The sequence below is a fragment of the Schistocerca cancellata genome, chromosome 1, assembly GCF_023864275.1.
Source record: "Schistocerca cancellata isolate TAMUIC-IGC-003103 chromosome 1, iqSchCanc2.1, whole genome shotgun sequence".
Taxonomy (NCBI): domain Eukaryota; kingdom Metazoa; phylum Arthropoda; class Insecta; order Orthoptera; family Acrididae; genus Schistocerca; species Schistocerca cancellata.
Genome location: NC_064626.1, coordinates 836863229 through 836877184, shown reverse-complemented (window position 1 = coordinate 836877184; position 13956 = coordinate 836863229). Strand labels below are relative to the sequence as shown.

Sequence of the window (13956 nt, the reverse complement as noted above, 5' to 3'; positions counted from 1 at the left end):
TATTACTGGAGAAACCCATCAAATTACTACACATAACACATTTAAATAACCCCTTTAATCCTCGCGCCCCACAAATCTTCATACAGAACAACTCATATTCTACTCTTACATAAATAACGAAATTAATTTATTCTGCTGACCTCCGCGCACCAAAAGTCGTGAGGTCAACGTCGACACTCTCCTTGCACTAAGCTGCGCCTTCGCACGTTTTGCAAGCATCTTAAATACATTTTTACCCTTTACACAATTAATATAAACCTCCAATATTCTTACATACTACACATGAAATTACACTTATGTACACACGTACTGTATATCAATACAAGCTACATTTTTCATTCACGAAGTCAACTCTGCAACCGTTGCCTTTTATCTTTCACACCGGTGTGGGTATGTTCTGAAACTCACTTTTTTGCGTCTTTTCAACTGCTCAAACTCGAGCCCTCTCCCCTCGTTCACCAACAGACTCCTACGTTTACAGGCAAAATTTATGACTGCCGCTGGAACACAACTTTTAATTTCGAGAAATGCACACTTCCTTTCATCCTCATTAAAGTCATTTAATTCACTTATAGGCTGTACATTTTTATTTTCATCCCTTTCTAAACATTGCGCCCTCAAATCATCAGTTTCAGTGTCCTCTTTCCTACAAATTTGTGGTACACATTACAATTCCACAACACTCCTCAATCTCATTATCCATTCCTAGATTCTCCTGATCTACCTCCAGTTCATCTATAGACCTTAAATCACCCTTAAAGTCCTTCATCTTATCATCCTCGTAAACGTCAAATATACTGTTCCCTTCCTCTGAACTAATAATGTCAGTAGTTACTTCATTTTCAAAATTAACCACACAACGTAAAAGTTCGACTCTCTTGAAGAAATCTCACTTATTTCCACCAAATCACTACAAACGTTAGCAGAATTAATTGTATTAATATTCACCGATAACTCATAAGATGCGTAACTTAAAATACCCATTACATTCGTCGATACGTTATAGAAGTCAGCACCAATAACTGTGTAAACCTCCATCGATATACCACATAAATTGTGCTACTACATCGTTCCATATTAGAACTTACAGTGCACACGAATTCTGCCAAACTCGGATCAACTCCAAGATTTGTCAGACACTTTGGATTCTGATCCACTTCCCAACACATTACTTTCACATTCATTCTTCAACGTTCATTAATAATTCATTCTTTTATCAAGAGCCATTGGTTCAATTCCATCAATAAAAATAAATGCTCATATTCCTTCTTCCGAGATATCTAAATCAGTAACGTCAATCTTCTCAGCTTGAGCATCTAAAACATCACCTTCACTTCCCTTTAACAATAAAGCATCCACTTCCGCCGACACATAATAAAATTATTGGTTAAAAACAGTCTTGGTTTGCTGATGCCACATATGGATTGGAAGAATTTCTACATAATAAAATTCATCACCAGCTGACGAGACAATGCAACGCCGCCTTCATAAACAGCTTCACATACATCCGTCCAGAGGCTACAAGATTTATCTCCAGCTAACGAGCCTACAGCTTCGCCACCTTCACACATAGCTCCATCTACTGTCACCGACACAAAATCATCTACATTACTTTAACGTACATTAACATGTTGTATAATAGTTGCCACTGACCTATGCCTCATACATTCAACCACTACCAAATTCAGATCCACCTCTGCCTCTCTTTTGATCACAGAATCTTTCAACAAACATACATTCATTCAGTAATTCACTTCCCTTTCACCAAATCTTTTGCCAAATAAATTTTCCAGCCCCATATCATTATTGATACATCGCAACAAGGGTTGGGATAATTTTGAGGAAAAACACATGGACCCACATACTCCGTCAGTTGTCATTTCATGGAATACAGTTCAATTCTTAACAACAATTATTATGATGACAAATTGAAAAACCTTGTCAAAAATGAATAACAACGCTCACAATAATTTAAATAACTTGAACAAGGTCAATTCATTAATAAAAACTTTAACAATGTATACCATTAAGAACAGGGCTTAAAAGCAGGAATATACATAACTCCCCAAATACAAGTAAGAAGTCACAAGTTCGTTCAACAAATCGAATTTTAAGAGTAAAATGAATTACAAATGACTGTCATTAAAACTACTAACATTCCCCAAGCATGGACAAATCTTTAACCAAGTAGACAATGCCCCCCCCCCAAATACAGAAAGGATAACAAGTCACATTACTGATTGTGGCTGTCGGAAGGCCCTTAACAATATATAATCCTTAGTAAAATCGCTTACGCAATAAAATATACAGTCCCCCCAAAATACAAGAAAAGCTGGGAAGGCATACAATTTAAATGTGACTTCGAACTGGTACACACCAGCAGAAACATTAATAATGACAATTAAATAAATATACAATCTCTCAAAGGACAAGAAAGGTGACGGGTTACAGCAAACTGGCATAAACCATGCAAATTTGTATGTGAACGCAATTAGCTAATGACTGCGGATAAAAACTTAACAATTCACACCCATAAGTAAAAGCCTTTAAAAGGTAACGCGCTCCAGGACTAGCAAATAGGGCCTACAAGATGTAAACAAGTCGTTAAAGGGCAAATATAATCACAAGGAGAATTCAGACTTGCAGAACACACCTTAAGGCTTGTATGCTTGCTCATCTCTCAGTATTTGAGCAGATCAAGGGTTCCGGAATTAATTGGGGCACACTCCGCCGTGGCACATACAGAACGATCAAATTTGCTTAACTTGATCTGACATGAGACAGCTGGTAGAGGTGCCTGGCTGAGGGCAAACCTAGACGTCGTGCGACGACGGAAGTGTCGCCGCGGTAGGAAGAAAACAGGTCTCTGCTACGGCCCCAGAAAACAAAAAAATGGCTCTGAGCACTATGGGACTTAACATCTATGCTCATCAGTTCCCTAGAACTTAGAACTACTTAAACCTAACTAATCTAAGGACATCACACAACACCCAGTCATCACGAGGCAGAGAAAATCCCTGACCCCGCCGGGAATCGAACCCGGGAACCCGGGCGTGGGAAGCGAGAACGCTACTGCACGACCATCCAGAAAACAGAAACGCGTTGTCCGCTGCCAGAACTACACTGCGAACATGCATCAGAAAGGAGACAGTAATCTGTCCAAATAAGGTTACAAATGACAATACCTAAGATGTAGGAAATATTAACTTATTGCGGAAGTGGCTACGTGTACAAGCCACGAACTTGACGCTCCTTAATATGACATGAAAATTGACGACATGAACTACAGCCACCTGCAAATCCAAATACCAGGGCACCCCTTCTTCTAACAGTGCATTTCCTTCGACACAGACTATATTACAGTCCCCAACTCAATTTAAAACAGAGAATATTCATACATCCGCAATGAATATAATCTGCAAGAAACAAATTAAAATCATTTACACAGACGGGTGACCATCCAAAAAATCACTCGGAGGCATAATAAACATGACGAGTCTACTCCAAGATTAACACAGACTTGGGTTTGCGATCAAAAGTACCAATAAAAGATCAATATTTAATTCCATTCATGTGTGAAGAAGCCATGACTTCCAGGGTTCCAAGTAGGGGTGTTATTGCCTCCAATCCGTGCAGGTGATCTGTAGGTGCCGTAATGTTTAAGCCTCCAGAGTTGGCCCGGTGCTTGCTGGCCAGGTTGCACGTTGCGTCAGCTGCCCTTCCCGCAGCTCACCGCTATCAATACTTAATCCAGTCGGAAAACTTAGACTGCGACCAATTTAACAAGTCGCGGCTTTATGGAGCTCCACGCCCGTAGAACAGGAACGCCGCAAAAACCAACTCGCCAGCCACGTGGCCTCCCGCTCACTCCGGTACGACGACCCGCCTAACCCAATAACACACTCCTCTAGCGAAGACCCTAGTCCTGGCACATGACCAGGATCGATATCGGCTGTACAAGTAGTTAGTGTCGCCTGTGGAGTGGCATATCCACCAAAATTTAAGCCCCCACGTCTCAATAATTATCGAATCTCTCAACACATTTTATAGTATTTCTTCCGCCCTCTTTATGTTTGCTCTGGTACCCATTTCCCTTTCTACTGTTCCAATTATGTGGGTTGAATTTCAAAGCTGGATAAAGTTTCTCAATAAAATCTAAAAACTCCTCAATGGAATTTGTCGGATCGTGGCAAGATCCTATTACGAAAATTCCGGTAATTGTCTCTTGGGCATCGAGATCTCCGTCAACACTCCCAGCGGACGATTTATAAGCGTTAACGTAGCAGTTCACGCTCACAAGAACCCCTCATCAACCCACTGCCATATCTGAAACTTGGTCCGTTCAGGAACTCATTCTGAAGTCGCGTTGGTTTCCCTTCACTCCATAATTTGTTCAGGAAACGACTCTTAGTCATTTCATAGGTAATAAATGAAGCACTCGTTAAATATGTCCATGATTGTGCATTGCCCTCAACATGTCTTTTAGTGAACTTAATCTTTGCCTCTTCCGACATTCTTCTCACTAAAATATCTTTACAAGCAGCAAGAAAATTAACTACATGGTATTTTCCATCATCTCCAACGCACTGAATTAAGTCACAGGACACCCATCACAACAGCATCCTGGTTCGCTACTGGAGCATTTAATTCTGCCCGTACATCCTTAATTTGCTATTCCCGCCGCAGAACTTTGTTAGTAATCTCTGCTTCCAACTCCTGTTTATTTTTCACCACTTATTTTTCAGACTCTCACGCTCTACCAGACAAACTGTTAATGAACTTAGTGGTCACTTCCTCAAGTGCATTTTGCCTCAGCACACAATTCTTTATCTCGCCACCCAGCTAGTAATGTATCTTTTCCAACTTGTCCCCACAATCTTTTTCCACTGTGTCGACTCTGGTGTTAACCTGGCCAACCTCTTCAGAAATTTTGCCTACATCTGCCCTTAAAGCTTCTAATTTGGATCTATAATCTCTTCTTCACCTCATCATCTTTTCTTCATCTCAGCTTTTACACTTTCTACTACACTTGACTCTACTGAACCTACCTCTGTTTTTATTGAACCTATCTCTGTACCCAACACCCCATTTTAGAGTTCAACTTTGTCAGAATTTCCTAACCACGCCATTGAATCATCCGCAACTACATCTCCTTTCTCTGAATTTCTCCTATCTGGCCCACTAATATCGTTTATATCAACATTACTACGTTCAGATTTTGGACTGTCTGGCGCAACAAAGTTATCTGAATCACACATGATTATTTTCGTCCATAACGGCTACATCTGTGAACCGTAACTGTGTAGATAATTATTTATTTCTAATTTCTGCTATCAGTTACTTTTATTTTTTGTTTTACGTTTAATCTAACATAATACAACGCGTTTCGAACATGTTCTGTTTATCATCAGGCATTTATACATAAATACAGAGAAATATTACTTAAAAATAAATTGTCTTAAACTAAAATAAACTAGAACTTTTTGTCCATTGTTCGTTACTGTAATGGCTGGTGTGGCATCTGAGGGGAGGTGGGCAGTGGATGGCCAGAAATCGATGTCAGTGACGTCTACTGCTGTTTTTTCTTGTTGGTGGTTATGTACGACATCACAGCCTGTATGGTATGCAGATAGTTTTGCATCAGTTGCGTGTTGCGAAAATCGTGCGAAAGGCATTTATATGACTGTCATAACAATGTCGATATCCATCATCAAAGGTCTCCGCCCCCGGTAGCTGAGTGTCGCCGGCACGGTAGCTCAGCGTGTTCCGTCAGAGGGCTGCGCGCTCTCTGTAATAAAAAAAACTGAGTCAAGGAATCAACGATCAACTTGAACGGATGTCTTGTGACGTTCGCCCAGACCAAACGCAACGAACTACATGGAAAGTAAAAGGTGTGAAATTAAAAATTTCCCGGCGAACTAAATATTCAAAAAGATTTCGGGCTTGCAGTCGGTCGTCGTTAGCTTCCATTCACGATATTTCGACTGGACACCTGCCAGCCATCCTCAGGTGAGCCATCGAAGACTGACGAAGACGCCCTCCGTTCCGTAATATGTAGCGTGCAGCGAGTATTCCGCGCATGCGTCAAAATCATATGGGCAGACGAACCACACCGCCCGCCAGCAGCGCCATAGGTGGTGGAACTGCAGAACTCAGCTGTCTTCGGTGTTGTCAATTGCGGCGGCCATCGGAGTACTCTGATGTCTTCGTCTGGAGCAGATCTTAGGGATGACGGGGTTCCAGTCATTATCAAGCTGGTAGCCATTGTCACGGTTGATAAGATTGTCTGTCACGAGAATTTCCACTGATTCTTTTATGACAGAGTCCCAAAAGGATGATGCTAAGGCCAAAATTGTTGTCTTGTCATACTCCATTGAGTGTCCAGTGGAAATGCAATGCTCAGCAATTGCAGACTTGCTAGGTTGCAAAAGGCGAGTACAGCGTTGATGTTCAATGCAACGTTCTTCTACTGTTCGCAATGTTTGTCCTATATATGACATGCCACACTGACAAGGTATTTTATAAATTCCCGCATTCCGCAATACCAGATCGTCTTTCACTGATCCCAGCAAGTCCCAAATCTTCGATGATGGACGGAAAATTACTTTCACTTCGAAACCGTGGAGGATTCTTGCAATTTTGAAGGAAATGTTTCCAACAAAGGGAAGAAAAGCTAAAGATTTAGTAGGCGTGCTCTCTTCTTTCTCCACTCCCTGTTTCTTTGGTTTAATTGCAAGTGCCTTACTAATATGCCGGGCAGAATATCCATTCTCTTTGAAAACCCTCTTCAGATGGGCAAGCTCTTGAGGCAAACTATCTGCATCTGACACTACATGAGCTCTGTGTACAAGTGTTTTAATTTCACTGATTGTTTGCGATGGGTGATGGCAGCTGGACGAATTTAAATACAAATCAGTATGTGTGGGCTTTCGATTAACCGAATGCCCCAGAGAGCCATCACTCTTCCGTCTAACTAGCACATCCAAAAAAGGGAGGCAACCATTTTTCTCTAATTCCATGGTAAACCGAATGTTCTCATGAATGGAGTTGAGATGATCTAAAAACTCCATTAATTTTTCTTCTCCATGAGGCCACACTACGAAAGTGTCATCCACGTACCTCCAAGAAACAGTTGGTTTGAGGGCTGCTGATTCAAGTGCTCTCTCCTCAAAATACTCCATAAAAAGGTTGGCCACCAAGGGAGACAAGGGGCTACCCATGGCGACGCCGTCAATCTGTTCAAAATATTCTTGGTTGAACATAAAATATGTTGAGGAGAGGGCATGGCGAAACAAAGCAGTGATTCCCACCTGAATCAGTGCCAAGGAGTCTGCAAGAGGTACCTTTGTAAAAAGAGACACCACGTCAAAACTAACTAAAAGATCAGAGGTACTTAGGCGGAGAGCCCCCAGTCTGTTGATAAAATCGACCGAGTTACGTACGTGATGTGGACATTTGCCCACAAATTGCCTCAGCAAGGATGCAAAATGTTTGGCTAAATCGTAAGTGGGGGCCCCAATATTGCTCACTATTGGCCGTAAGGGTAGTCCGTCTTTATGTACCTTCGGAAGGCCATACAGTCTTGCAGGTACGCTGCCATGAGGTCTTAAGCGCTTGATCGTCTCTGGAGGCAACGAGGAAGAATTCAGAAGTGTAGATGTCTTCCGTTGCACACGTCCTATGGGATCGTTATCACTCTTCCTGTAGGCAGAATCATTTAGTAGACCATGCATCTTATCCACATACAAATTCGTGGATGGAAGCTAACGACGACCGGCTGCAAGCCCGAAATCTTTTTGAATAACAAAAAGGTGGTCAGGGCGAAAGAATGTCAATCATAAGGGCCCCGGTTCGGTTCCTAGCTGGGTCGGAGATTTTCTCCGCTCAGGGACTGGGTATTGTCCTAATCATCATCATTTCATCCTCATCGACGCTCAAGTCACCGAAGTGGCGTCAAATCGAAAGACTTGCATGCGGCAAACGGTCTACCCGGAGACCCTAGTCACACGACATTTACATTTTTTACCAAAATGTCGTCGTGGTTGGCCTCAACTTAGTCATCATTCTCTCCGGTTCTAGATGCAGACAAAATGGCGACACAACTACTCTCTTTGAGCCTCCAGGCTCGCTTATTTCTAGTTAGTGACGTAGTTCCTCCGGAGGGAACAAGTGGAGTGCTCTTTGCTAGCTACAACGTCAGCTTTGCTCAGCCCACTTTGCTCCCTACACACAGGTCACTAGGTGCTGTTGTAACTGCAGTGTAAGGATTCTTCATAACACGACAGTGCCCTGTCCTGTCCTGATTACTTCACCTTTGTATAGAGTGCCTACCGGGTTATTCCTTCCAGCCTGCCAGCGGTGTCGTAAACCTGCCTCTGCAGAATCGTTTGCAAAAAATCTTCGCCCGTGCCCACCATCCGACGTGCCCATAACTACTGCTTTCCAGCCATAGTTGCGCGAGGTTTATAAGAATTCCCAAAATCCACGTCTGTACTTATTCGTGGCGCAGCATACCTCCTCCCATCCTATGAGGTTCGTCCCGAATCTTTAACATCGTGCTCCCACTCAACTACCATAACTCCAGTAATTTACATATTGAGTACAATCTTCCAGATTCATCATACAGGACTTCCGCTCACATTTTACTACTACGATGTGTTCCTTATCATACCCTTTTATATACTAATTAAGACCTTAAAACTAATTTCTTCCCCCACCAATGCCGCTTTGCCATTCTGCAGGTTACTGGTGTGTTGGCACATCCACAGCCTGTGCCTTCTTGCGTCTTACCCAGAAATACAGAACCCAGAAGGCTGATAGAAACACGCGGCAACTGGTGGCCAATACGATCACCACTAATACTTTGTGCCCCTGTTCTTCCTCGAAATGGTGTACATACTGCCGCATTTGTTTCACTGAAATTCCCCCTTGCTGGAACTATTTAATTCCGTCCACGGAGTACAAAAACTCTAGATTGAGTGCGTGATTTAAATACGCTAAATTCTGAACGGGTAATAATCTCTGAGATGGTGAGCACAGCCGGAAAACGAAAATCCGTCCCGACTACCTCACAAGTCGTGCCATTAATGGTCATTCTGCTTCCCCCGAAGCTCGAGTGTTTTCAACCCTACAGTCTATCTTCTTCGCAGCAATGCAACCATACACTTTCCGAGTGAATACTGAGTATAACCAATGAGTACCCACCCTCTGGAAGTACGTTTGGGCTGGCAGAAACTCCTCCCTACAACACGTCTCCTAGAAGAAACCCCGCTTCACATGTCCGCTTATCAGTCCGTACTTGGCCACAACACAGATCACAGATCACTCTATAGCCCCTCCCTTCTTCCAAGAACGCTCAATCCACCAAACAACAAAATCAGTGATAATGACATGAAAAATTAACAACTCTGCAAAAAAAAAAAGAAAAAGAAAAACACCAATATCCATGTGGCAAAAAAATACATCTTCCCTGATATACTAAACAACAATAAAAAAAACAACAAATTATAACCATACAACTTACTTATGCGACCTTAACCTATATGTCAGATTAAACAATTTACATTTTTCACCAATTCCAGGGTCCTTTTTTTTTAATCCTTTGTAACTTTCACTTCCTGATTGATTGCTGATAACTGTGGTATCCCCTCTCCCATTTCTTTAAACGGTTTCACGCGACCGACGTTTTTGTGGGAAATTGTACTTTCATATTGACCAGTAAGGTCATATCCACGACCTGGTATGGTCCCTGGTATTTTGTTAAAAATTACTTCGCTTTCCCCTTTGGCGTACAGGGACTAGTGACCATGACCCATTGCCCCACACGGTATTGCGGCAGTTTGCCCATGCGTCTGTTTGGTTGTTCCTGGTGTTCTAGCATCTTCGTTTTTGCCTTTTGCACATTCCTCCTAACATCCCTAATTCTTCTGGCAAATTTCGTCACCGACTCACCATCCGGTCCTAATTTAGGAATCAAAACGTCAAAGGGAGATGGCGTTTTACTGACATACACCACCACAAATGGCGACAAACCAGTTGCAGTATGAACCTTCGAATTATATGCACACAGTACATATGGTAAATAGGTATCCCAATCTTTATTACTGAAACATACGCAGTAGCTCAACATCTTTTGCAATTGTCTTGTTCACGTGTTCCGTTCTCCCATCGGTCCTCAGATGAAATGGACTCGTCTGTAACTTCCTTATAGCATAGTTTTTTAATTAAATCGATGACAAAATTCGTACCTTTGTCCTTAATTATGGTCTCACGGACCCAAAACTTTAATATCTAGTATGGTTCAAATTGCTCTGAGCACTATGGGACTTAACATCTGAGGTCATCAGTCCCCTAGAACTTAGAACTACTTAAACCTAACTAACCTAAGGACATCACACACATCCATGCCCAAGGCAGGATTCGAACCTGCGACCTTGAGAGTCGCGCGGTTCCGGACTGAAGCGCCTAGAACCGCTCGGCCACCGCGGCCGGCAGTTGTTTTCTAACGCCTGCGCTACAGACTAGGCCGTTGATCTGGTATCAGTTCCGTTGCCAAAAATCGAGAAAAATTATATATGGTGTTAAAAACGTACATATTTCCTGTAGGTGTTTTATTAAATGGGCCGAGTAAATTCAAACCCAACATAAAAAAAGGGCTGGACGCCTCCGGTAACCTCTGCAACTGCACCTTCTGCTGCGTAATGCCGGCCCTTTGCACACATGGTACACAGTCTTAAACATACGGCTCCACGTCAGGCTTCCTGTTCCTCCATCAACACTGCTCTGCTGCTCGTCTGTCCATTGCACGTGACGCATCATGAATTGACAACCTACGGTCGTGAGCTCGCTGCCAAACGTCCTTCTGAAAACCCTCTGGAACCGCCACATGTGGTCCGCACCTCGTCGTTCTACACAACAAACCCTCACGCATAACGAAATGTGACTGTGACTTAAATGTCTGGCGCTCCTTATCTTTTGCCTGTGCCTGCTGCCAGTCTTCAACGCTCTTCCCTAACGTACTTAACATTGCTACCTCGCAACTTAATGAATCTCCATTTGCATGTGATCATTCTGGCTTCTGGATTACCTCGTACTCGAATTCACGAAGCTGAAGTGCCCACTGAGTTAATGTACTAGATAGGTCTTTCAAACCAAGCAACTATTTCAGTGAGGCATGATCTGTCACGACCTTAAACTTCCTGCCACACAGATAACACCGAAAATATGTAGTACCGTATATGACCGCCAACATCTCTTTCTCCATTGTTGACAAGCTACGCTCTGGCTTGTTTAACTGCCTTGAAACTTAATCTACCGGAAGTTCCTGACTATCTGCCATCTGTTACAAAACATAACTGACTGCCTCACTTGAAGCATCACTTGAAAGGATAAACTCTTTCTCTAACTCCGGAAAAACTAGTACTGGATCTGAAACTAATATTTCTTTCAATTTTTCAAATGCTTTCTGACGTTCCTGTGGCCAACGGTGTTTCGTCCCTTCCTTCAGTAGTTTACTCAAGGGTCCAGCTATTTTCGCAAAGTGTATCAGGAACCGTCTACAATAATTATAGAGGCAATGAACGATTGTACCTGCTTGCGCTAAATGTCACTTGTCCACACGTAACATGAAACGTACCGATCGTAGTGTACTAAAGACATCCTCCAAAAGTGTCACATGTTCCGGTAAATCCTTCGAATGGACAATTACGTCGTCGAGATAGACTAGACACGTTTTTGGCTTTAATTCTCTAAAAACCCCATCTAACAACTGGTGAAAGGTTTCTGGTGCTTTCTTTAGTCCAAATGGCATGCTTTTGTAATGAAAATGTCCTGCTGGAACGGTAAAAACTGTTTTCGACCTCCAACTGATGGTATCCTCTGTGAGGTCCATAGTTGCAAAGAACCGACACTGACCCAGATTATCCAAAGTTTCAGTGATGTTTTAAATTGTATAAGCATCCGAAATGGTTCGCTGGTTTAGATATCTGTAATCACAGAAAAATCTGTATTTGCGCATCCTGTCCGCCGAATTTTTTGGCACGATGATAATATTTGTACTCCAGGGACTATTACTCGGTTCTGTGATCCCATCTCGCAGTTGTTCAATAAATTCTTCTGCCAATGGTTGCAGCCGCTTTGCTATACGGTATGGCTTCCTATAAATTGGTGTACTGTCCCCAGTCAGTATGAATCAGTGGGGTTCCTGGTAACTTTCCGTTTGCACAAAGTAAATCACTAAACCTCAACAACAAGTTCCCCATAGCTATTTGATCACTGCCCTTCGAACGATCTACTTTCCCTTGTAACATTTCCTTGAAGACGGTTTGCTAGTGGCTTTCCTCTAGACTCGACCTATGGAAGTCCTCGTCTTCCAAGACGTCCAGAGTATGTAATATTGCACCTTTTGACAGAGTCACCTCCCCTCCTCCAAAGTTTTCCACACCAACCGGAGACATCTCTTTCCCGTTAGTGTCACTCACATGCGCTAGACTCCTACGGGTATAACAATGCGAACTGTCCAACTATTCATTGCTAAAGTGCGGTTCAACCACACGTAACTTTTCCCTCGGCAAATCGGTATCCACTGAAACCGCCACTATCTTTCCCATACCTGCTGGATCTTATCCTGCTGATCGATCCTTACTGAAAACGTACGCAGTTTAGTTGGTTTCACCTTCATGATAGTTGAACCTTAGGGCATTGTCTCAGTTGCAGCTGTTTCCCCCAGATAAAACAAAGTCTCACTGAGTTACACCGTGAGTTGAAAAACATCGATGTTAGTGTGATGTTTGTCGAGAAAATCTAGCCCGAGAATCACTGAATAACCTTCGCCTAAACATGGCAACACCTCCATGCGTTCTCTAAATTCAGTTTCCCCGACTGAAAGCTCCAGCACCGCCGTACCAAATGATTCCACCCCACCATCGTGAACCCCACGTAAGCTATACCGTGGTGGTCCCAGGTTCTTCTGTCCCACGAGGTCCCGACTGATAACGGACACGTTTGCACCTGTGTTTACCAACACACTGTTTCATGCCATCCACTAAGGCACCAAGCTAAATTCTATCTGTACACTCACTTGTGCCGTATTACATCCTATGGGGACAGCTTTCCGACGGTTGAACTAATGCCGTTTGCGTTTAATGGCTGCTTCCCTTGCCGGTGCTTTCCACCCTTCCTACCTCTACATTCAAATGCCCGGTGGCCCACTATGCCCCATGCATAGCACCGTGGTTGCTTACACTGCTTCCTTACATGCCCCTCGTGCTCAAATCCATAACACTCGACTTCAGAAGCGAACACTCGATAGTCCACTCTCTGCTTTGTGGTCATATCCACCTCCTCTATAAATACATATATGGATACGTTGTCTGTTCTTTCGGACATGTCCGAAAGAACAGACACCATTGATAACCTGCAGTCGTCTAGAATTATATATTAATACCTTCAGCTGCTGACGGGCGTTGATATATATCACCGGGGACAAGTGAAAATGTGTGCCCCGACCAGGACTCGAACCCGGGATCTCCTGCTTACATGGCAGACGCTCTATCCGTCTGAGCCACCGAGGGCACAGAGGATAGTGCGACTGAAGAGACTATCTAGCGCACGTCTCCCGCGAAACCCACATTCTCACCTTGTATATCCACACACTACATTCGTAGTGTCCCTACTAAACACACCCAGTACTCGTGGAAGACGTCCCGTAAGAGTCCTGGTAATATACGCATCCGCACAGAAGAAGGACATGGCCGGTATTGCCAGAACTATATATACGGAATTGGTGTCTGTTCTTTCGGAAAGAACATACAGCCCTCTCGCTCCTAGTGCCGGAGTAGCTCCAAGGTGCGACGCGCCCCGCCACAGCAATGGCGGGTCCGTGCAGTGGAGGAAGCTTCAGCAGACCGGCTGGCAGCCGATACCCATCACCAAAAGGTCGTCGTGGTTAGCCTGCAA

General features: G+C 43.3%; 1 protein-coding gene and 1 non-coding gene across 2 annotated transcripts in view; one reads left to right on the top strand and one right to left on the bottom strand.

Annotated features, from left to right (window-relative positions):
• The window catches only part of LOC126106768 (uncharacterized), a 170526-nt gene that overhangs the window by 141152 nt on the left and 15418 nt on the right, over positions 1 to 13956 (top strand). The window lies entirely within an intron of this gene.
• On the bottom strand, positions 13498 to 13572 carry Trnat-ugu (transfer RNA threonine (anticodon UGU)). Its single transcript has one exon. It is a non-coding gene; the product is annotated as a tRNA-Thr (tRNA).